The sequence below is a fragment of the Ailuropoda melanoleuca genome, chromosome 2 (assembly GCF_002007445.2).
Source record: "Ailuropoda melanoleuca isolate Jingjing chromosome 2, ASM200744v2, whole genome shotgun sequence".
In the NCBI taxonomy this organism is placed as follows: domain Eukaryota; kingdom Metazoa; phylum Chordata; class Mammalia; order Carnivora; family Ursidae; genus Ailuropoda; species Ailuropoda melanoleuca.
The window spans coordinates 52,639,277-52,661,614 of NC_048219.1; the positions used below are offsets into that span (position 1 = coordinate 52,639,277).

Sequence of the window (22,338 nt, forward strand, 5' to 3'; positions counted from 1 at the left end):
TTTTTATAAGCTGTCTCCAGTTTTGCTATTAGAAAGATGCTGCCCCAAACTCCCCTTCTGCTACTAGTTCTGAATAGAAGTGGGAGCTGCTTTGGATGTGGTGTCATGTATTTTCTCAATCAAGAGATAATTCAAGTACAAATACTCATGAAAATTTTTGACGCTGAAAGGAAATCCTCATGCTAAAATCATTTGGTAACTACTGGGTCAGAAATTCGTTTGGAGCTTTAGTTTAGCGCATGCTGTTTTGAAGTATAGCAGGCAATCAAGTTTGTTAACAAATGAGATCAATGAATGCCCTTCTCTGGGACCGACGGAAATTGATTCATTGATGCAGCAAACTCATTTTTGGAGCCCGTATTCTGTGCTCGGAATTGGTGATACACGAATACGATATGGTCCTGGGCTTCTAGCGCTTGTGGGAGACACAGTCATGTTAGCAGAAATCGCAGTACAGCGGGGTGAGTGTCGTAGAAGAGCTGCCCCGTGATTGAGCTGCTTTAATGTGCACAATGAAAATGAACTAGAGCTGCTGCGCTCTCTGCCCCTGTCTGCACTCGCTCTTCGGGCATTTTCAGGAGCTGTTCGATGTTCTCTGTGGAAGAAAACAACAAAAACAACAGAGAATTCGGCAAACAAGCTTCAGTTTTCATGTACTTTGCAATCATTTCCTGTCTGTGGCTCACCTATTTTTTTCCTCCAAAGTAAAGGAGGGATCTATCTCTCTACTCTTACCTCTCTAGCAAGTCCTCTGCTCCTTTATCTTTATGTGCCCTTCAAACACCGCAGAGGTTTCTCCTTGCAGAAGCCTGTCTGTGCTAAATTCAGATTAACGCTTGATAATTTAGCCGCTTATACTTCACCCTCTATCCACACCTGTGCCACAACGAATGCTATGTAGTCTTTTCTCTGATGCCTATTTGGATCCCTTTTCTAGGAGCAAGTATTTTACGTGGTCAATGACACTTTGGAATACGTCTACATAGGGTGCTTGGGTGGCTCAGTTGGTTAAGCATCAGCTTTCAGCTCGGGTAATGATCCCACGGTCCTGGGATCAAGTCCTGTGTCGGGCTCCCTGCTCAGTGGGGAGTATGCTTCTCCCTCTACCCCTCCCCACGGCACAATTTCCCTCTCTCTCTCTCTCTCTCCCAAAAAAATAAAATCTTAAAAAAAAAAAAGGAATACATCTAAAATAACAATAATAATATAAATAATAATAGCAACCATTTATTAAATCCTTGCCACTGTGATAGCGCTTTATATACGGTACTAAGCACTCTATCATCTTACTTGATTTCCATAGCAATCATTTTCTCTGATTTACTCATGAGAAGCATGAGGCAAGGAAATGGTAACTCATGCAGTCGTAGAACATGCAAACTGCAGAGGCAAGATTTAAATCCAGGTCTATCCATTCCATTGTGCATACTTTTGACCATTACACAATACCTCCACAATTAAAGATTGGTTTCAAATCTGGTGGGTATTGATATTTCTAAACCATGTGCAAAAGCATCGAACACATACTTCTTGCCCCTTACCCCAACCCTCCCCCATACCAAAAAAGCAAAATTTCCTTGGATTAAGAAGACATTTCCTGCCTGGATGCAATGAATAAAAATAAAGTTTATTTTAGGAGGAAAGTTTTGAATATATTTGAGATATTTAAGTTTTATTCCTATCTTCCCATGTTACTTTGTTGCCTAAGGGTCTTTACGGATACTAAAGCCTCATCTATTTTTACCAATTTCTACTAAATTATGCTGGAAGAGCCAGCTAATGCTAACAAAGAAGCTAGCTTGACAGATAAAGCCCCAAGGAAGAAAAAAATTATCTATATTAGAGTAGTATTAGCTTAATCCCACATCCCAAAATACCATACTTGGATTAACCAATCTCTCTTAGATAAGCAGGATATAAATTAGCAATGGAAGACTTGGCCCAGCCTCTCTGCTGGAAGCATATTATTAAGAGACCATACCCAATAGTATTAGGGAGAAGCATGTTTGACTACAATCTTGAAATCCAGTGGGAAAGAGTGCCAACTGGCACAGTTTCTTTTTATTAGTTCAGCCTCTCTTGCTTATATAATGTGGCGAGGGTAAAACTTTATGTTGCATATAGTCAGTCACCTAGTATAGACCATACCTATCATGGAGTTAGAATATCTTTTGCAAAACATCACTCTAATATAATCTATCTCATCTTATTGATTCACAAGGTTTTCCTGAAACCGGACAAGTGTAACTTTTTGTGCTCCATCCAACCAAATCACGCTTCGATAAAATTGTTTTCCTCTTCCATTGTTTGTACACATTTTTTTGATTGTCTGATAACATCTGCACATGGGAGTGTAAATTTCAACATTGTTGATGTTTCCAAATAGTTATAAGTTCCAGCTGTTACTCCTTTTCTCTCCAACCGAGATCTAACATTACAAAGGAAAAGAGGAAGAAAAAAATATATATAACTAGTTCCCTAGCCTCTCATTACAGAAGAGATAAATGGTGTGGTAAAAATTTTATTAGCAATTACATTTTTAACAAATCAGAAATTCTCAGCAAGCATTATATAAATAGTCCCAGTTGTCTCTATCATTTTGAGGTGGGGAGATCAGTGATTACAACCTGGGTATGCAGAAAGTTCAGATAAAACACAAAATTCCATGCCCCAGAAAAATCGTTGTACACATGTAGAATTTTGTAAAAGGTATTCTCCTGAAATTCAAGAACATTTATAAAGTAAGCACCAATTATTCTGTAGGTGAGACCCTTGATAATTAAACAGTTCTTCTTATTGTTCGCTAAGCGAAATCTACTCCAGCTTTACTTTTGGTGAGAAGAGAAGATTCTACAACTTGCTTCTCCCTTTTCGATTACTTGAGGGTTATTGTCTGTCTTAATTTAGCAGTGAGAAAGAAACACCAATGCGAGGCCTTAAGTGCGGTTTAAGACGGAGGAAGGCTATTTATTACCCACCTCCATCATGTAAAATCCTTACATGATCACCTGCCGAAGTTCAATATTGAGGAAGGCTGTACTGAATGGATGCATGAGGATAACAGATAGGGAATCCACTTCATAAAATAGATATGCATCAATCAACCAATTAATAATTGAACACCTTTGATGCTATACCACTGTCCTGCTCATTTTGAGAGTGTTTCTAAAAACTTGATTTGCTAGAAAAAGAAATGTTTTAATCAACTTCAGGAAACATCTTCGTCATCCGTGAAGTAATTAAGCAGCATCATTTTCAACTACCTGCTTGAACCCATTGAGCATTCATGGATCGCCTATTTAGGGGAATAAAACCCTCATAATTATGTCCCACTCATAACTCTTGAATTTAATATAAAGTAAGTACAAATATACATTATAGTTAAATCCCTAGAAACAGTCTCTCCTTGAAGATAGTCTCTCATTGAACCATTCTGAAGAAATACTATGATAACCAGGCTTTCTCTCTAAAGGATTAAAAGCAGATTTTTAAAATGTTTTTTAATTTCCTCTTTTCAATTCCAAGGTAGTAAACTGAACAGATATGAATTGGCAACAAAAGACGTAATAGATGGCTCGGTTTTTTTGTAACCAAATTAGTCTATCTTTCTTCATTCTCACAGACCAGTGAAATCTGCCTCTTGTCTTGGCTAAATGAGAAGATAACTATCTCCCTATACCATAGGGTTATGGTCCCTTATGGGGTTATGATAGGATTCTCACTGTTTTCTTAGCCTGGTGCTTTTCCCATTGAGTATGTCATCCACAAACAGACTACACAGTGTCTTTGGGAAATTGAGGTCAGGAGGGAATATGCCACTCTGCCTGCCAGGCTCCCCAGTCTGTTATTTCACCTGCTGGGTACAGAAACTTCTCTCCAGAGTTCAACAAAGAAAGTGCTTCCTTGATTAATCACATACGAGTTCCTGCACCCAGGGGTCAATGGGTGATGATTCCTTGATACATAGCAAGAGAATCCACCATATACAGGTGATATTACTGCTGCCATCAACTCTTCTGGTATACATTGTTCTAACCTGTAGGTTCTAACCACAGCCAACTTGTTTTAATAAGATTACAGAAAGGGACTCAACTCGAAACTGTAAAAAATACTGTGAAAAAATTTTATATTCCCATTTAAACTTCCTATCCTCCTCGAAAACAAAGAAACTCATGTTTTTCCTTTTAAGCAGATCTTGTTTCCTCGATTTTATTTTTCTGAGTATTATCTTTCCATATTTACTACTTAATACAACCACAACATGGTATGCTCACAGAGCATTGTTATTCACACAGCTCCCACCCTGTCCCTGAGATTCAACCAGTCTTTTAGCTGAACTCCTTACTCACCACCACCACCACCACTCCCAACAGGCTTGTTAGAGGCCAGTGAATTTTGCTTATTCATTTGGCAAATGTTTTACTGAACAGTTATCCCACTCCATGCTGGGTATCATTCTCGATACCAGAGGTAAAAGAATGAACAAACCAGAAGTAATTCTTACATTCATGGAGCTTTCCACGGAGTGGAGAAGACATTCATTTTTCAATCATTTTTTTTAAAGCATGATAAAAGTGGAGATTTGTATAAAATAGAAAATTTCACAAAGTTGAGAGACAATCTAACCAACAGGTATAATCTACTCAGAGGAATCAGGGAAGATGTTCTTGATGAGATGACCTTGGTAACAAGCAATTAATTCCGGAATAGTAACAATAAAAAATAAAGTATTTACTGGAATTTACACGACACTTTTCTTTAATGATAACACCTCCAGTTCCCATGTCAAACTTAGTGATAAGAATTCAATAAGCATGTACTCTTAGAAAGGAAAAGTGGGTTTAAAAATAGTTACAAGGAAAAGAAAACACATGTTTACATGCATATTTGCAGTTTATCTGTTTCTGTATTTTGGTCATTATCTACCACTCTTTCCTAAAATGTCAGAGATTGTAGATAAAGTCGGTGTCCTTGTTTTTTGTCAGAAGATCTGATTATAGTATCTTATTTGGCAGTTAAAAGTTCATGGCTAGACCTCATGTCCTATTAGCTCACCCTACAGCACAGTCAAGCTTCTGGCCCCTGGAATCAACCCTACAGAATACCAACCCCTTCTCCATCACCTGCTAGTTTTCAGGGAAATTACATCAATTGGGGGAACTCAGTTGTCTTTGCTTTAAAATGAAAACAATGTGTAGTTTTTTAACCATAGAGAGTTTATGTAAGAATTAAATGAGAATATGTTTTAATAAACGTTTATATAGTGATTAGTATGTCTCAGACACAGTTTCAAGAACTTTCCCACTACTTATTCAGTTAATCTTCATAACATACCAATAAGGGAGGTTCTATTAGGACATTTTATCACATTTTACCTGTGACCTGGCCAAGGTGATACAACTAATAAAAGGCAAGGCTTTCAGTCAAACCCAGAACTTACTCACTCCACCATTTCACATGGAGGCACTGAATGAAAGTGCTGGATGTGTATTCACAGGAAAAAATGTGGATTACTATTCTCTTCGGCTATGTATGTATCCATGTTCTGATGAGTAGTCATTCCAGCTTTCCCCAGACTACTACTACGTTCTAGATGCAGAATTAGACCTCCTCTTCCTTTTCTTCCACTTCTCCCCCTTACTCTTCCAACAAAATTATCATTCTCTTTCTCTCTTCTCTCTCTTATGTGCATTCTCATTAATTCCTTCTAGTGGACAGATATGTGACCTCTCCCTATCTTTAATTATATTGTAATAGACTAATAAACAAGCCAAGAGAATTTAAAAAGCCTGTGGAAGTGTATACTATCTGAATGGGATGCAACCATGGCTTACTTAGCAAAGATTCTAAAAGCCCATGTTTATATTCTAAGGCAACTTTTGAGGCATTCCTCAATAATGTTGAGATTTCAATACCCATTCTAACCATCCATTGTCTTCTCAACATAGAAATTACTAGGTTAGTTTATGCCACAGAGTACACAATTTTCACTGAAATTTATGATGGTTCAGTAACAAGCCTGAAAGAGTTACAAGTACTTTCTGAGGAATGCCCCATTTGGGGGGAGGGTGGTGGTTGAGAGCATGCTCAAAATTAAATTTCATTGAGTAATTTACTCAACATCACAAGAAAATTAGAAGAATGAAGTCTTCCTTTGGTCTGCCAATGATTCTGTGTGAACTTAAAATTGGATGATCTATTCCAGATAGGACAAAACCTGGACTGAAGTCTACTTCCACACATTCTGGGAACTATTTGGAATATTGAAATATACTATTTCATACCTTAGACAAAATATATCACATCCTCAAAATAATAATAGAGACTATTTTCATAAGGCTTTTTGCAACTTTCCAACATTAAAAATCAGTTGGGCAATCTCCTCCCTTCCAAAAAAAAAAAAAAAGGAATCATGATTATGGCATGTAAGGGAATTGTTCTTGTATATAATACTTTTATTTCATTTCCTTTTAAAATCCAATAAAATGTTATCTCCTCATGAAAAGTTATAAAATTTTAGTCCTCTTGAAAAAGATTATAATTAATCTGAGGTTTCAGACACACATTTAATCTATTAGTAGAAAAATGTTCCATCTCTACTGTAATTATGTTGAAAAAGTTTGAGATGAGACTTTAAAAAATCTTTACCCATGCATTAAACAATTTTGAATATTGCTCTCTTTTACTGAGAACAGACCAAGAGGAAGTACACTCTTAGCAGCAGTATAAAAGATTTAGGCTAGTGAGAAAAATGGCCTCTGGTAGTTCTCACATCATGGAATTTTTTTTTTTTTTTATCAGTGGAAATCACAGACCTTCTGTGTTAAGGGCTTCACAATAGAATTTTCACCTTTCAGATACAATTTAGGTTTAACACTGTTTTGAGATAAGGCGTGAACTGCATGACATCTTAGCATCTTTTGATCCCTCAACTTGAAGGACTGCACCGGACCATAATAGCACCCATCTTGAGTAGAGAAGTGGAACCGATTTTGCTAAAACATCTGAAATATACTCTTCCTAAATAGTAACACCTGGTCATGCAGAAAGTCCCAAGGAGTCTTTGTTCCCAGGAGATTCCCCAACCCAGTTTTCTGCTACCCAAAGGCTTCACTAATATGGCTCAGGTCAGCAAGGTGCAGCCATGGGTCCAGTCTCTGGGCTGTTCTTTAAATAGAATTGTTTCTCTAACTCTCCTCCCTCTCAAGTTTTGGCTACAATGCAATTTCAACTATTCCTATTGATATTTTCCTGTTAATTAAAAATAACAAACGACATTGTTGTCTGAGAGGAGTTATGCTCTCCACGGTAGATGCCACCAGAGCCTGAAAATCCCTGACTTTGGGGATAGCAGAATTCTGTGCCCCAATCAGCAACATCTGTGATATGAAAGGGGACTCCAGAGGTTAAAACCAATTTAAGCTTGTCAGTCTCTAGGCAAATGCTGCAGAATCTTCAGAAACAGCTTGTGATGAGGGCGTGTTGAATGGAAATAAGCTCAATCAACCTTCCAGTTTGGATCATTGAGAACGCTGGGATTTTTAAAATTGTATTTATTTATTATTGTTTTGTCGTGTTTTGGTTTTGGTCACATTTGGTTTAAGCTCCTTATTCCTTGTCTGGTGTGACTTGAAGAAATGTGCGTTCCTGCAAGATATATTTCCTCCCGTTTCCAGAAATCTTCATGGAAGAGAAGTTCATTGCTACCATCTGTACTTGGTTTAGGAGAGCTTTGATTAATAAGGACCACCCTATTGTTCATTTGTTTGACATGTGGAAATATTTGTAATCTGTTCCTGGTGAGAGAGATTTCAGCAAGGACCTGGCTTGACTTTCAAACCCACGTTGCCAATGAAAACCAGCCTCCTGAATCCAGAGGTCAGTGGGGAACAAGCAAAGGTGTTTTATCCTCCCGTCACCCCCTCCTGCAAACACCAACACCTGTTAGAAGTGAGGTTGAAACGATCCTGTTGGAACTCCGGGACAGAGACCCAATTCCAACCTGAAAGAGGCTCTGATGTGTGGTGTATAATGAGAGCTGGAGACTGCCCACTGCTTCACATCATTATCATTCAGATCATGAAAGAAAATGAAACGGTTCAAGCAGATAACAGCTGTTTTTATTCTGCTTTTCAAAGATTCTCTTAAACAACCTGATCTCATTGCTTTTATTTAAGGGTGAACACCCAATTGTAAACATAGGATAGATGCATTCTCATGATGTCAGTAATAAAAGCATGTATAAAGCAGCATGTGTATTCTGGAAAGCTAACTAACCATTAAAGCCAAGAAACATAGTCTGGCACAAATCTTATTATGTGTCCAAGAGGACTTGATGGTATGCACATAAGAAAATGTAATGAAACAGCGGGAAGGGGAAAAGGAGGGAGGAGAAGGAGCCAGAGGGTTGGGGGTACGTACTTTTATATCTGTGAGATTTTAGCAAAATTAGAGGAAGGCAAAGCTGCCAAGATCATCTGAGAAAAGGGTTAGCATAGCACGTAGAAATGCAAGCAATTGGGTTTCTATTTCATTGTATATTGCATTACAGAATCACCTCTTTGCTTTTTTATCTATTAGTTATAGACAACGAGGCAGTTAAACAAGACACTCACAGGAAAAAGGAAGAGGCCCAGTTTTCCTTTTATCGAGAGTTCAGATCTCATTTGGGGCAACATGCATCTATTATGTTTATAATTGCTCTGATGATTATGATAAGCATTCAGTGTAGCTTGCTTGAGGGATTCAGCATCACACGTTGGTCATCAGAAAGCTTATAAAATTGATATTCATCATAATTCTTCATTTTTGCAAAATTATGGCAAGAAAATAAGCAATCTCTTCTAGATGCACTGTAGTATGACAGTGCTCACTTTTCAATGTTTTCTTATTTCAGCATAATAGGTAGTGTCCTTTATGAAATGGGTCGTATGTATTAATAAAAGCAGAAATAGATCATCCCTTTACTGGATAATAAAAATTTTGTGTCTGAGGGAAGCATATGTATGTATATACACCCAAAGTTTACACCTAACGTTGGTTTACGACCCACATAAATTATGACATTCAACCAGAAAAATGAGTTCAACAAGCAGTTTAAAATGGGAATCTGCTGTTCATATGCTTAGACCTGTGCTTTAAAAAAAAAAAAAAAGTAGAAAGCTTTAAAAATGTCAGCTCTGTAGACTTGCTGCTAAAAAAATTCTTGTTCACCTGTGCGTAAAATACAACCACCCCCAAGGGTGTGCAATTTTACAAAGGCAAATTCACCTTTTATCTGCCCAACGTTCAAACTACAATATATTTCAAAATTGGAGACTATAAACCATTAAATATGGGATTGTTTTAGATAGCTCTGCCAAAGAAAAACTATATTGCATGGTTTGGGGTCCTGAATTATAGCTGGATTTTCTGCTCTCAGATGTTCATTAGTTTATGTGGAAGGGGCCAAGGAACTAAAGTAGCAATACCTTGTACCACTCTATGACTTTCTATTTCTTTGAATCAAATAGGAAATAATGTAGCAAACACTGTTTTTGAAATGGGATTTCTAGCTCAGTTAGGAGCAGTGTTCAGATTTAACTGCAAAACCTTTTCATCAGTGTGAAAAATGCTGATTCCACGGGCTTATGTTAAAATATAGCAGTAGTGCACACATACACACACACAAATTCACACACACAGACACACACACATGATCATTTCTAATGGCTTAACTTGATTTCAAATATTTTATTCACTATCAACTATGGCTATTTTAGTTTCTCAGGTTGTAAGTTATATTCTGCATTCCAAACTCCTTTTCTTTTCCTTTCCTTCTAAGCACCTGGATAGGGTCATTCTGCTCACTGATGTATCCACTACTGAGATACAAGTGCAAATACAAGGAGACTAAAAAGAAGACACCCATCACCCTGGAAAGGAACACAAAAAGTATACAGATTTATGTTGAGTAGCAGCTCTAAATCTCTGATGAGTAAATGGTTTTAAACAATACACCAAAATAAGGGTTTTGAATCTGCAAATATATCTTGAAACACAGACGCTGCGTAGGTTAGACAGCCAGGGGAGGCCAAGGGTATAGCTCTGAAATTCAGAGGATTGTTTCTATTTATGGCACATTAGATAGTCACATGACTATGAGACATGAATTTGGATGCCAAATGAATAACAAGTTTGAAGGCTGAGTGCCAAGTGACTTTAAACATCTGTGAAGTGAAAATATCCCTGAACCACGGCATGCTACTGTATTGAAAACAATTACTGTTATTGATCATTTTTTCTGCTTTAGATAAAGTACATCTCTTTTGGTGGGGGCAGGTGTGCTAATGGCTTTGTGAACTGTAACTAATTAAATCACAAATGGACACAACCCCCACACACAATTTTTTGTAAATCCATGCAAACAAAATCACAACTTAGCATCTCAAAGAAAAAAAAAATTGTGATCTGTTACCAAGGAAGGATAAATTTCACCTTCCCACTTCTCCAAGATTAGTAGTAATCCAAAATCAAGTGAGCAGAGACACATTGGAAATCTGCTCCTTTACCTCCTGCTTTTGGGATATTAATGACTACAAGATGTCGACTGCTTATTTGAGCAGGAAGAAGAACTGCTTCCCAGAGGGCAGGAGAAACTGGGAACAGACCCAGAGGAGCAATAAGTTAGTGGACAGGTCTAAAGAGCTCTCAATATCAGCACGTTCCAGAGCTTAGTAACAAAGCTTAGACAATTGTACAATCTCTTCATCAACGTCAGCGCAAACATTTTCTTTCAATATGACTTCTAGAACATGACTTCTTTTTCATAAACAGGTATTTTTCTTACATCGGAATTTATTGTACAATGCTAACAATTAGCATTCTGCCATTGCCTGTTTTCTCCTGGTCATAACAGGGTTTAAAGAATCAGAAAGAAGGGGGAAATGTGTATTTGAGGCCATGCATTAAATGTAGTTTCCTCTTGAAAGGATGGCATAGAACAGAAATGTCCTGCTTTCAAAATGTTTATTTTGATTTTGAAGAGTCCTCTTGCCCAGGTGCCATTCTTTTCTTCGCTTACTTTTCTTTCAGTTGTCTCGCTTTTCTCCACACATCCCTGATGCAGATTAGCACAGGCCTCCAAGCCGCAGGCATCAAAGGAATTAGGTCAGACCCAGAAGAAATCAGGTTGCAGGCAAGAAAAAAAAAATTTAATAAAATAGAAGCTATGCCAACCTGGTACTTCTGTATTCCTTCAGGCAGACTAAGGAGCCCCGGCCTTATATGTGACAGTATTAAGAGTAATAGGGATGCAGGGAGAAAAGCAGAAAAGATGTTTGAGAGGCCAAGATTTTAATAGTATTAGCAACATGATGATAGGCTGGATTTATTTAAAGCTAGTCTGTATATACCGCTCAGGTAGGGTGGGTTCTCAGGCTTAAAACAATATTGGCAACTAAAAATAATTCCAGGAAAGATTTAGTACAGTATCTGCTTTCCTGTGGTTTAGGTTTTGATAAAAAAGCTATTTTGTATTTGTATTCCACCTGAGATTAGTGGTCCCTTAAAGCATATAGTATCTGACTACAGGAAAGTTATTTTATATTAGCATATTTAATGCTTATTTATTCAGATAGCACTAGATTACCTGTTTTTGGCTTATTCTAAGGACAAAAAAGAGAGCGAGAGAGATTTTATTAGGAGATGTCCATGCTCAGTTCATTCTCCAGATGACCATTTTAGTTGCCATTATTACTGCCTCTGAAATGATTGGAGGAGTAATTCGAATTCAACCTATCACATTATCCAAGGGCATTCTATGAATAGCAGCAACCAGAGCAAGTTCTGGCAAAGCTGTAAAGGCGGCCTATCAAAGTCAGCAATAACATTCAAGAGTGTTTTCCAGCGTTAGCGAATGCAGATGAGAATATTTATATGTGATCTCCCAAACTATAGAAAGTATTTTGGGAAAGATATTTTTCACAATCCTTAGATTAGCCATTATGTATTTTCTAAGTATTTTACAGGCGTTTGGGGAGGAGGAAAGAAATCTTTGGGTGATGCTAGCCACACTTACATGTTACCCAGTTTAGTCCTCCCTGGCGCCCCCGAGGGAGATCTTGTGTCTTTAGCATCTCCTTGTATGATAAGAAAATGAGGGACAGGCATGAAGCAACTTGCCCAAGACTCTGAAGGCAGTGGACACAAAATTTGAACTCAGGGCATTCAAACGAGGCTCCAGTGCTTTCTCCATCTTGCTGCAGGCACTTTTAAGTTTCAGAAAAGGCAAAATCTCTTTGCGCTTCTAAATGTAGTAAATCTCAGCCCATGAGAGCTTGTGAGAACTCTCAGATGTACCTTCAAAAGCTTAAAAAAAGAAAAACCCAAAAAACTACTGTCATTATCAACACTATTCTTATCAATACGATAATTTTAACGAAGGAAAAATATTGGCCTAACATATACTGAGAGATTATTTCATGACAGATATGGGTGTTTTTCTTGTATAAGTTAATTTAATACTTGCTATATGGGATATAATGGTATTATTCTCAATTTGAAGAAAGAGCAATTGAGTCAAAGAGATGTGGAGTAATTTCCCCCAGGTTATTAGAAAGAGGAAGACCCGGGGCGCCTGGGTGGCACAGCGGTTAAGCGTCTGCCTTTGGCTCAGGGCGTGATCCCGGCTTTATGGGATCGAGCCCCACTTCAGGCTCCTCCACTATGAGCCTGCTTCTTCCTCTCCCACTCCCCCTGCTTGTGTTCCCTCTCTCGCTGGCTGTCTCTATTTCTGTCGAATAAATAAATAAAATCTTTAAAAAAAAAAAAAGAAAGAAAGAAAAGAAAGAGGAAGACCCAGCATTTAGACCAAGGATGTCTGGATCAAGAGGCAGTATAAATAACCACCAGCTCTATTGCCTCCCCAAGTCATTGTTAATCGAATCCTTGTATCACTTTGTACATAAAGGAGTGGCATTTCATTAAATGATTGTGTTACAAATATAAATGAATATCAACTATTAAGAACATGTTTTGTTTTGTTTTGTTTTAAGATTTTATTTTTTATTTATTTGACAGAGACAGAAACAGCCAGCGAGAGAGGGAACACAAGCAGGGGGAGTGGGAGAGGAAGAAGCAGGCTCATAGCAGAAGAGCCTGATGTGGGGCTCGATCCCATAACGCCGGGATCACGCCCTGAGCCGAAGGCAGACGCTTAACCGCTGTGCCACCCAGGCGCCCCAAGAACATGTTTTACATATGTCTAGAATTACCTTTTCTCTTCACTATCTACCTCGTTCTTCTTACTTATCTTTTAAAATCCGGCTTTAACATTCGCCTTCCCGGAGTCGTCAGTGTGATTTACAAGCCTCTCTGTCCTCCCAGAGTAGCGCCGTAATAGCATCCATCACACTGTGCGGTATTGATACACTTAACCTTTTCTCCAACCGGACTCTAAGCATCCTGAGGGAAGGCACTCCGTCTTTTACATCTTTTTGTCACTAGTAGAGTCCTTGTCATGTAAAAGGCGCCCAAAACAGGTTGGGTTGATGAATGGATGAAAAACTAAAAAGATGTGTAAATACTTTGTTGGAATAGATACATGACTGGATGAAAGATGGATGAGATATGGATGCATGGGTGGAAATATACAAGAATAACTGGCATATACATACAGGAAATACATGGATCAGTCTAATGTATGTGCCAAAATTTAAATGAATAGAACTTCTTGGACAAACGTCTTTAAAAAAAATTCATGTTGCTACCTTACCTTTGACTACCGTTCTTTCTTCTAGTGTTTCCTTTTAGTAGTCATTCATTATGATTCAGCAAGTTAGCGGTAAATTTCCTCTTGGAAATTTTGTCTACTTGTCTATTATATGTATGTCAAAGCTTTTGACCTGGATGTCACTCCTCTGAAGTCAGACATCCCAGATGCCTTTGGATAGAAGAGAGGCATCACACTGTCCAGCTCCCTAGCTTCATCTACTCCCTACTTTTCCTCCACCATTCACCTGGCAGGTGCTACTTGAAGATTTGGCCTCTGTTAGCCGTACTAGATTTTAGCAATGAAAATAGCATGAAATCCTAAACCTACTGCCAAGTGTGAATCTCTACTTCAGAACAGATAGATCATCCTGGTCCTAACAAGGAGTAAACCACACAGTATTTCAGTATTTTAATATTATGCCATTCCAAATGGCAGATAATATTTATTTACCTGTCAGAGCAAAAAAAACCAATGTTTTCCTCATTAATAATCACATTGTAAGAAAACATTAATTTCACCACACAAAAAAAAACCCCACAGAAATTGCAGGCTACCATCACGAATGCCTTTATGATACCATTTATGAATATAATTCTCTGTTTAGAATGCAATTACCAGAGAGAAATTTCTCCATGAAGGATTTGGGGTTGTTTATAACCAGAGAGATACTATCCATTGCTTTGAGAGTTGCATTGGACAATTACTAGTCAAAGCTTAAAAATAGAAAGGCAAGTAAAGATTGGCCTTTTACTTGAAGTCAATAGTTCCTGGTTTTAGTCAAGAAAAAGAGTTTACTGGATTTCCTTTTACACTATCAAACAGCTTTTCATTTTTGATCTGATAGACTAATTGTTTTTCCACAGTGGTATAATTTATCCCTTCAATTATTTCTTCAGATTTTGAGAGAGAGCCCACCCTTTGTCAGGCACCACCGTGTAATGGATTTTCTGACTACTGGTTAAATATCTTGTTTCTCTCTCACTATGTTTTTGCCTTCAATGACCTACTGTTTACGACCACACAAAGTAGCCAGTCAAAGTCTCCAAATAAAATAACATTGGGGGCAAAATATACATGTGTGGGAGTTTATTATAATTAAGAGCAATAGCAGTCTGCAGCTTACATAATATTAAACTCTTAGAGATTTGAGTCAGCTAAAGAACGCATAAATTCAAATTGTTGTTGGTTGCTACTGAATGGCAAGAGAGGTAACTGGAGTCCTGCCATCTTCTGGTTATGTAAATTAGAAAATACGCAAAATCTCCATTCAATTCTTGTTTTAGCCAAATATTTGTTTATAAAATTTAGGCCCAGCCACAGAATGGGTGTGTGTGTGTGTGTGTGTGTAAGTCTGTGTGTATATATATTTATATATGCATATATAAATATCTTATATATTTATATGTATTTGCATATATATTTTATATATTTATGTATATATATTTTTAACTACAACACTATATATTCTCAGTAGATATGTTCCAAAACCTATACAGGATGCAAACAGCAAGAAAACAGAGCCACTAAGTGTAAGATGTTTGTCCAAGTGGACCAAAGACTGATCGACTCATATACAAAAGTCCTCACAATTTTTGAAGGCTACCAACATGATCTTTTAAACCAAATTAAAAATTACAAGTTGGAAAATGTTTGTGTGTTACCAAAACATTCTTTATGTCTGGCCTGCTCCATGCTGACTCATATTCTTGCGAGTCTCATGGGATGCTTCTTAAACACACTTCACCTTTCTTTCTTCAGTTTTAGGGTAGAAAGAGTCCCTGTAACCCCTGAAGACAGTAAATCACAGTTTGCATGGTGGTTCTCAGAAGACACTTAAAAGAACTGAATTGGATGCTCTACATAGCGCCCTTGCCAAAAGAGTTCGGAAATGACTTCCAGCTTCCCACAGTAATAAAATGGCACTGTTTGGCATCTTTAAGGTAATAAAAGTGAATTTTTTCCATTCTAGTAAATGAGAAGAGAGGCCTGGTTGTTTTAAAAACTGATTAAAATTCATGTGTTTTCCTCAAATTATAGAGCACGATATGAGCACACTTACACGTGAACTTCGGACCACCTCAGAGCATTATTAGAGCCAGCTCTCTGAGGGAAACAGGATGTGCTTGTGGGCCAGTGCAAGGGAGCCTGGGAAGGACCCCTCAGGTGCTGTGAATACCGAGGCCACCCTTCAATAGGTGGCACTCTTCCCTCTGAGTCAGTGGTGAATGCATCCGAAGTGCGCTCTTTGGAGAATATTATTTGGTTTGAAGGAAACATTGTGGAAGTTCGTAAGTGTTTCTGGCACTGTTCAACAGCTGCTGAGTCTCATCACAGACGCTGGCTGTATTTTGGTGATGGGAAAAGCTCTAGAAAACAGGTTTTGTGTCTTTAAGAAAGAGGCTTATGCAAGACATTATCGTCATTTGTATACAAGACGTTTTGAATTCAGTTTCTCTCTCTCCACATTTCAAAGGAAAATCTTTTGTCATTCCTTTGACTCATAGGGTCTAGGAGGAAGTCTGATCATCTTCCATTTCCCATCTGGGTATTCATAAGGCACCTGCATCTCTGGGATTTCTCCTAGACTACACAATGTTACCAGCTGACAACAAACATTGTGTAAAGGAAGACCACCCTTCAGAAAAGGCACCTGAACGTTAGACGCTTGGCAGCCAAAGGCGCAGGATGTAGCTGTCTCTCCTTATTCCTTATTTCAGCTGTACCAGAAGTAGAAATTATAATTATGCTGGCCGGAAAAGACAAGACAGATATTTTTTATATGTAGGCCAGCCCACATTCGTCTTTGTTTAATATGCTGCAATTACAAGGCTATTACAAACAAATTAGTAGTATCACGGAAGAATTTTTAATGACTTACTGATTTCAATTATTGCCAAATACCTTCATCTAACCGTCACACTCTTAATTAAGAGACACCGGTGTGTGTGTTTACATAATGTCTTTGTTAAAATTATGCAATGGTGGCCTCAGCAGTGAGGGGCTGGTCCATTCATTAAGCAGACACAACCATCAAAGAGGTTAAGCAGATATTACAAAAGAAGCAGGAAGAAGCAGGATGTAGACACACCCAGTGTAACAATAGTGGGGAAGGAGGTGTCCCTGACAAAGACATGATAAGAGGAAGGGGAAATATTGCTGCAACTCTGAATGATGGTCTGTAAACTCTTGAGCTCATGTTTATGAAGCCTCCGACAGCTCCCTTCAACAAAGACAGAATTAGAGGTACATGCTAATGCCTTTTGCTCCCAAATAATCCCAATGAGTGTGACCCAAATCAGAGCATCTGTGATAAAAAAGGGGAATGTTTGCTTCTGGGCTAGCCCAGAAATACCAATGGAGGCTGTGTTCCTGCAGCTAGTCCTTGATTTTCACCTTCAAGTATGTATTTACCTACCAAATTATGTGGTCTCCAAGCAGACGCATCACAGAGGTTTAAGAAAGAAAAGTGTAGCCCCTGATATGCTGCTGATCGCCCACGAAACACCACACAACATGTTTAAAGACCCGTATTTGCCCTTATCCCTCTGTCATGTGATTTAGCCATTCCTCTCAATACTTGAAACAATGAGCTGCTCATGGCCAGGGAACATATTTAACTATGCGCAGAATAGTCAATAGTCAATCCGTAAGTATTTGCTGAATGAATAAGTAAATGAAGAAACATGTAAAAATTAGTTTCTCATTTTTCTCATTGCTAAAATGGAAGTAATCTTACTTGCAGCAACTATGTAAGGGTAAGAACATTCATGTTCTTGATTTTTTTTTGAAGTGTAATAAACGTATCCCTAAATACAGAAGCTGCACTGTGCTACCCTAAACAACCGCCCTGCTTAAGAATATTAAAAGTTAAAAAAAAATTAATAGCTAGCAAATTCAACATCTCTATCTCTTATGTTAGCGGGAACTTTCTAGAGAGTTTCTAATTATATTTCAGTTTGTCCCCCATCCTTTACTTATTAGCTCCTCTGTAATTTATTTATTTATCTTCTATATTCTGAATATTACTATATACTTGTAGATAAAATAATCCTTTTCCTTTAAACATTTCTAATTGTGAGCTTCTATTCTAACATACCCATTTTATGCTCAATGGGTAAAATTCCATTATCCATTCACTTCACATATATTGGTTGAGTGTCTACCATGTGCAAGATAAGCTACCAAAATTCAAGGGTACAACAGAAAACATTCAGTATCTCTTTATTCCACGTGTTTCTGACTTCAGCTAATCCCACTGGTTTACTTTGATTTGGCCAGTGATCCTAAGTGATCACGCAGGCTAAAGACGTGCCTTTACTAGAGGGATTCTGAAAGTTGTCCGTGCCTAGGTAGCATCTGTGACTATGTATATAGTAAAACGGGTTCTGCATTTCATTCCCCTGGAATCAGGCTTAGGTGATCTGGCACAGAGCCCAGAAATCTGTGGCATTTCTCACAAGTATCCCAGGTAATTCTCAGGCAAGTGGTTTTTAGAACATGCATTAAGAAGCTCTGTTTTAAGAATTAAAGAGATTTTTTTTCTTTTCATGCCATGCTTTATTCTAGGTACAACATGTATCTTCTTTTACTTCCTCATTATATTTTCCCTATGAGTCACAATTTACGTGTTCCTGAATTGTGTTCTAGAATTCTAGAACAACCTGCTGTGACCCATGAGGACTACTATAGTATTTTTTGTCCCTCTAAAAGGGATGGGGGTTAATGAGAAGTATTAAATGTAATTTTTTGAAAAGACTCACATTTTGATAAGAAAAATACTTTTATTGCCATCATTCAATTCTAAATTGATAATTCATTAAGAGGGAAATGATGGATTTTTGGTCATTAACTTTGACTATCATTTTACAAAATAATTTTCAGAAGTTTCCACTAGGTACTTTTTTTAATGATTTCTTTTGCAATTTTCCCTCAAATAGTCCATTGGGTCTTAATATGAATCTTGCCTAGGCCCTTAGAAGAGAGTAAAAGAATATCTGTTTTCCTTCTTATGTCAATAATGCCTCTCTGAATGAATGCAAACTCTCTGAATGAATTCTTTTTCTCTATAAGTCCATCAGTAATATGGCATCAGGTCATGGGTTGTGAACAGAATGACATTATTTAAGGTCAGAGTAGATAGAAAATCTGTGACTAGCCCCTACTTCCTGTATTAGGGTCTATCATCCTCCCTTAGAGATGTTGGCTTATTATTTCATAATTTGAGTTCCAGACATGGTTTTCTTGCTACTAAGGTTGATAGGTCATTTCATTAAGAAAATCTGATATATTTCTAACCTTTTCTAATTTGAATGTTGTCATTGTGTGATCTGGTGACTTTTTACTTTTTTTAATTCAAGTTTTTTTTTAATTCAAGTTTAATTAACATGCAGTGTTATATTAGTTTCAGGTGCACAATATAGTAATTCAACAATTCTATCCATTACTCAGTGCTCATCACCATAAATGTACCCTTAATCCCCTTCACCTCTTTCACCCATCCCCTCAGCCACCTCCCCTCTGGTAACCATGAGTTTGTTCTCTGTAGTTAGGAGTCTGGTTTTTTGTTTGTCTTTCTTGTGACTTTTTTTTTTTTTTTTTAGCTAAGTCGGTAATCCCCAAGCTGCATTAGGAGATTTCAGTTGACATTAGCCTAACGGCAACCTCCAGTCAAATGCGGCACCACTTAGACACTTTCTTTGCATAACAATACACATTTTTCTTCCCTTTTTTAAAAAACTTGTTTTAAGAGGCTCACTTGGAAACAGCTCAAAGTAACGACAATTTTGAAATGTTCAGTTTCTTTAAGTGCTCTAAGCACATTCACCTGAATAATCCGGCTCACTAAAGACTGAAATCCATTCTAGCTATTTGTGAAAACATGGTGTCCAACACCTGGCTATCCAACAAACATGTTAGGGCTAATCAAAATAAAATGAACCATAACATCTCCCCCTCTAAAAACAAACAAAAAAACGGATTTTTATTTTGAAAATTTAAAAGACGAAATTAATTTGAAACGCCGCTTTAAAATATATATTTCCACATGATAATATGCCCTTGGGCCTGGAAACAATTACAATAAAATTTTGTGGAGAAAACCCCCCACTGTTTTTGTGGTGGCATTTCTGCCATGGTTCCAATTAGAACTCCTATAAATCTTGGAATTGAGCAAATAGGGAAATAAAAATCTCATAAAATACCTGTCTGTATTCAAGCTGAAAAAATGAATTTGGATAGGATTCCAAATCAAACTTTCTAACTTGTTGAAGTTGATCCATTTATACCTGTTTTCCATTTGTGGCAACTTATCTCAACAGTTAAAAGTTAAAATCGAATGTATACTTTGATCGTTCCTTTTTAAATGAAATCATAATAATTTTGGCCCAATTCTCTCTGCTAATGTATCCATCTTCCCACATGGGGTTCTGTTAGGAGCTACAAATAAATAAACAAGTAATGTTTTCTCCCCAAATAATGCTGAGGCCGAGAATGCAGGAATCCTGTGCACTGTGGGCCAGGGCCAGACCAGGCAGTGGAACTCAGCCTCCAAAGTGGGCCAAGAAACTTTTGATCAACCCCTTTACAATGATAAGATGTAAGGTAGAGCACATTCACACTTTCTTGACTGTTTCCTTTTCAGCAACCTCCTACAGAAAAGTCTTTATCTTTTTAAATGTCATAATTACATAATTATAAATGCTACACAAATTATCTATTACTTGCTGAATGACAAATCCGAAATACTCAGCATCATCAAACTTTGGAAAACACGTGAATATCTCTAGGACAGTATTTTCAAATGATGCAAAGAGGTAAATACAAATGCTTTTTTGAACCATGGGCAGAATCTTTAAAAAAAAATCTTTAAACAGGAAAATCCCTTGAGGAGAGGGCTGACTCTCACTTTATGAATGAAAAATGCTGCCAAGAGGTAGAGAGGGTCCAACTGGTAGTTTTAGTCAGTCTAATCCCATCAGAGATGACACCACTCAAGTATGTGTCTCACAGTGAAAACATCTCATGGTGAAGGTCTACCTGCCTTCACTGTCTTCTAGGAATATGTTATTGGAAAAGGAAAGTATTCTTCGTCTACCCTAAGCAGTCGAGAAAGTAGATACAGTCATAACTAGGCAATGGTTATTGTTGGTAGGCTTGTGATTGTAATCAAAGTTCATAATCCTTCCCTTGTAAATCCTAATTTACAGATATTAGAATTATATACAGGCAAGGAAAGAAAAAAAGAAAGAAAAAAGAGAGAGAGGCAACCTAGCCTATAATCTGTTTTTTAATCACTTACCAATAATGCCAAAGTGAAAACAGATTATTAAGTTAGATAATGCTGTGGGTAGGAAAAATGTATTTAAAGCACTCTCTTTGAAAACGTTAATACCATAATTCTCATCGGCATATTGGGTATCATCCTTTCTCCAAAGGACTTCAATCTCATTAGATGTCTATCTCATATACTTCAGTTTCTGTGAAAGGCTTTTTGTTGTTTTCAGTATTCTGTCTGCCTGTCTTCTATCAGCAATCCATCCACCTATCTAAAAATCTGTATCTTGATATTTATCTGGATACCTTCTAAAATTGGAGGAAAGCAGTCTTTTCAAATACCTTACCAAAAACCTCCCATGCTAATAAAAGCAAGTCAAAATTATAAGAAGATGAGTTCATCTTCTAGGTTCGAATCAGGAGACATCTCTATCCTTTTAATTGACTGCAACTTGGCATGATTTTCCATGTTTTCTCAGTGTTCTTCTGCTTATGAGGTAAGGTGTGTTGTTTTGTCCTCCAATGTTGCACTGATGTTAACACAAGGAGTTTTGATTTGAGAATCTTTATCCGGCGTAACTATACATTCTGTCCAGGACTCCACTGGCCAGAAGTAAACTACTTCTCTCCTTCATTTGCCATACTTTTTGGAAAGGCCAGATGGGTCCCGTAGCTAAAACTACAAAAGGAGCTCTCCCAGGTCGTTGGTGGGAAGTTCAGTATTATTGCATCCCTAATAGCAGCTGCTTCTGTTTGAACTCACGGTTATGAAATATGAACTACATTAAATGCTAAATCATTAAATATCAGCTGAGTAAAAGCACTGTGGTGTGTTCCCTGCTTAAATCACCAGCGTCTGTCTTCTCACATGCAAAGAGTTGCTCTTTACAATCATGCAGCGAAACACTGACAGAAGGGCCAAGGCTGAGACCACACAAAAAACCTCAAAGAGCAGCTTTTGGGTTTTCAGTTGGTGAGTAAATGATCATCAGCAAATATTCAGCAGTGGAACTAAAGCACAGCATTGCATTTAACACAGCTATAAAATATTTAGGAATGCATAATCCCTTTAGAGCCTCATTTTTTTTCTTCTGTTATGTGTTTATTCTTCAGGAAAAGAAAAACAACTGTTTAAATTATGTCCACCTAATACCTCAGATTTACTGCAAAGCCTGCAATTTGCTGGTTTCCTTTTACTATTGATTCTCTTTTTACTTATGGGGATGTGAACATCATAACCAGAGATATAGCTCATACTTATTCAAAACTAAAACTGTACAATAATAGATGCCATAAAGTAAGGTTTCAGGACT

General features: G+C 37.5%; 1 protein-coding gene across 2 annotated transcripts in view; it reads left to right on the top strand.

Moving 5' to 3' along the window:
• The window catches only part of ADGRL2 (adhesion G protein-coupled receptor L2), a 609,194-nt gene that overhangs the window by 80,576 nt on the left and 506,280 nt on the right, over positions 1–22,338 (top strand). Inside the window, exon 2 of one of the 2 annotated variants that reach the window (XM_034653754.1) lies at positions 15,512–15,693. The exons of the other annotated variant lie outside the window; for it this stretch is intronic. The gene's annotated coding sequence lies outside the window, so the exon portion shown is untranslated. The remainder of the gene's footprint in view (positions 1–15,511; positions 15,694–22,338) is intronic. 2 annotated transcript variants of the gene reach the window in all.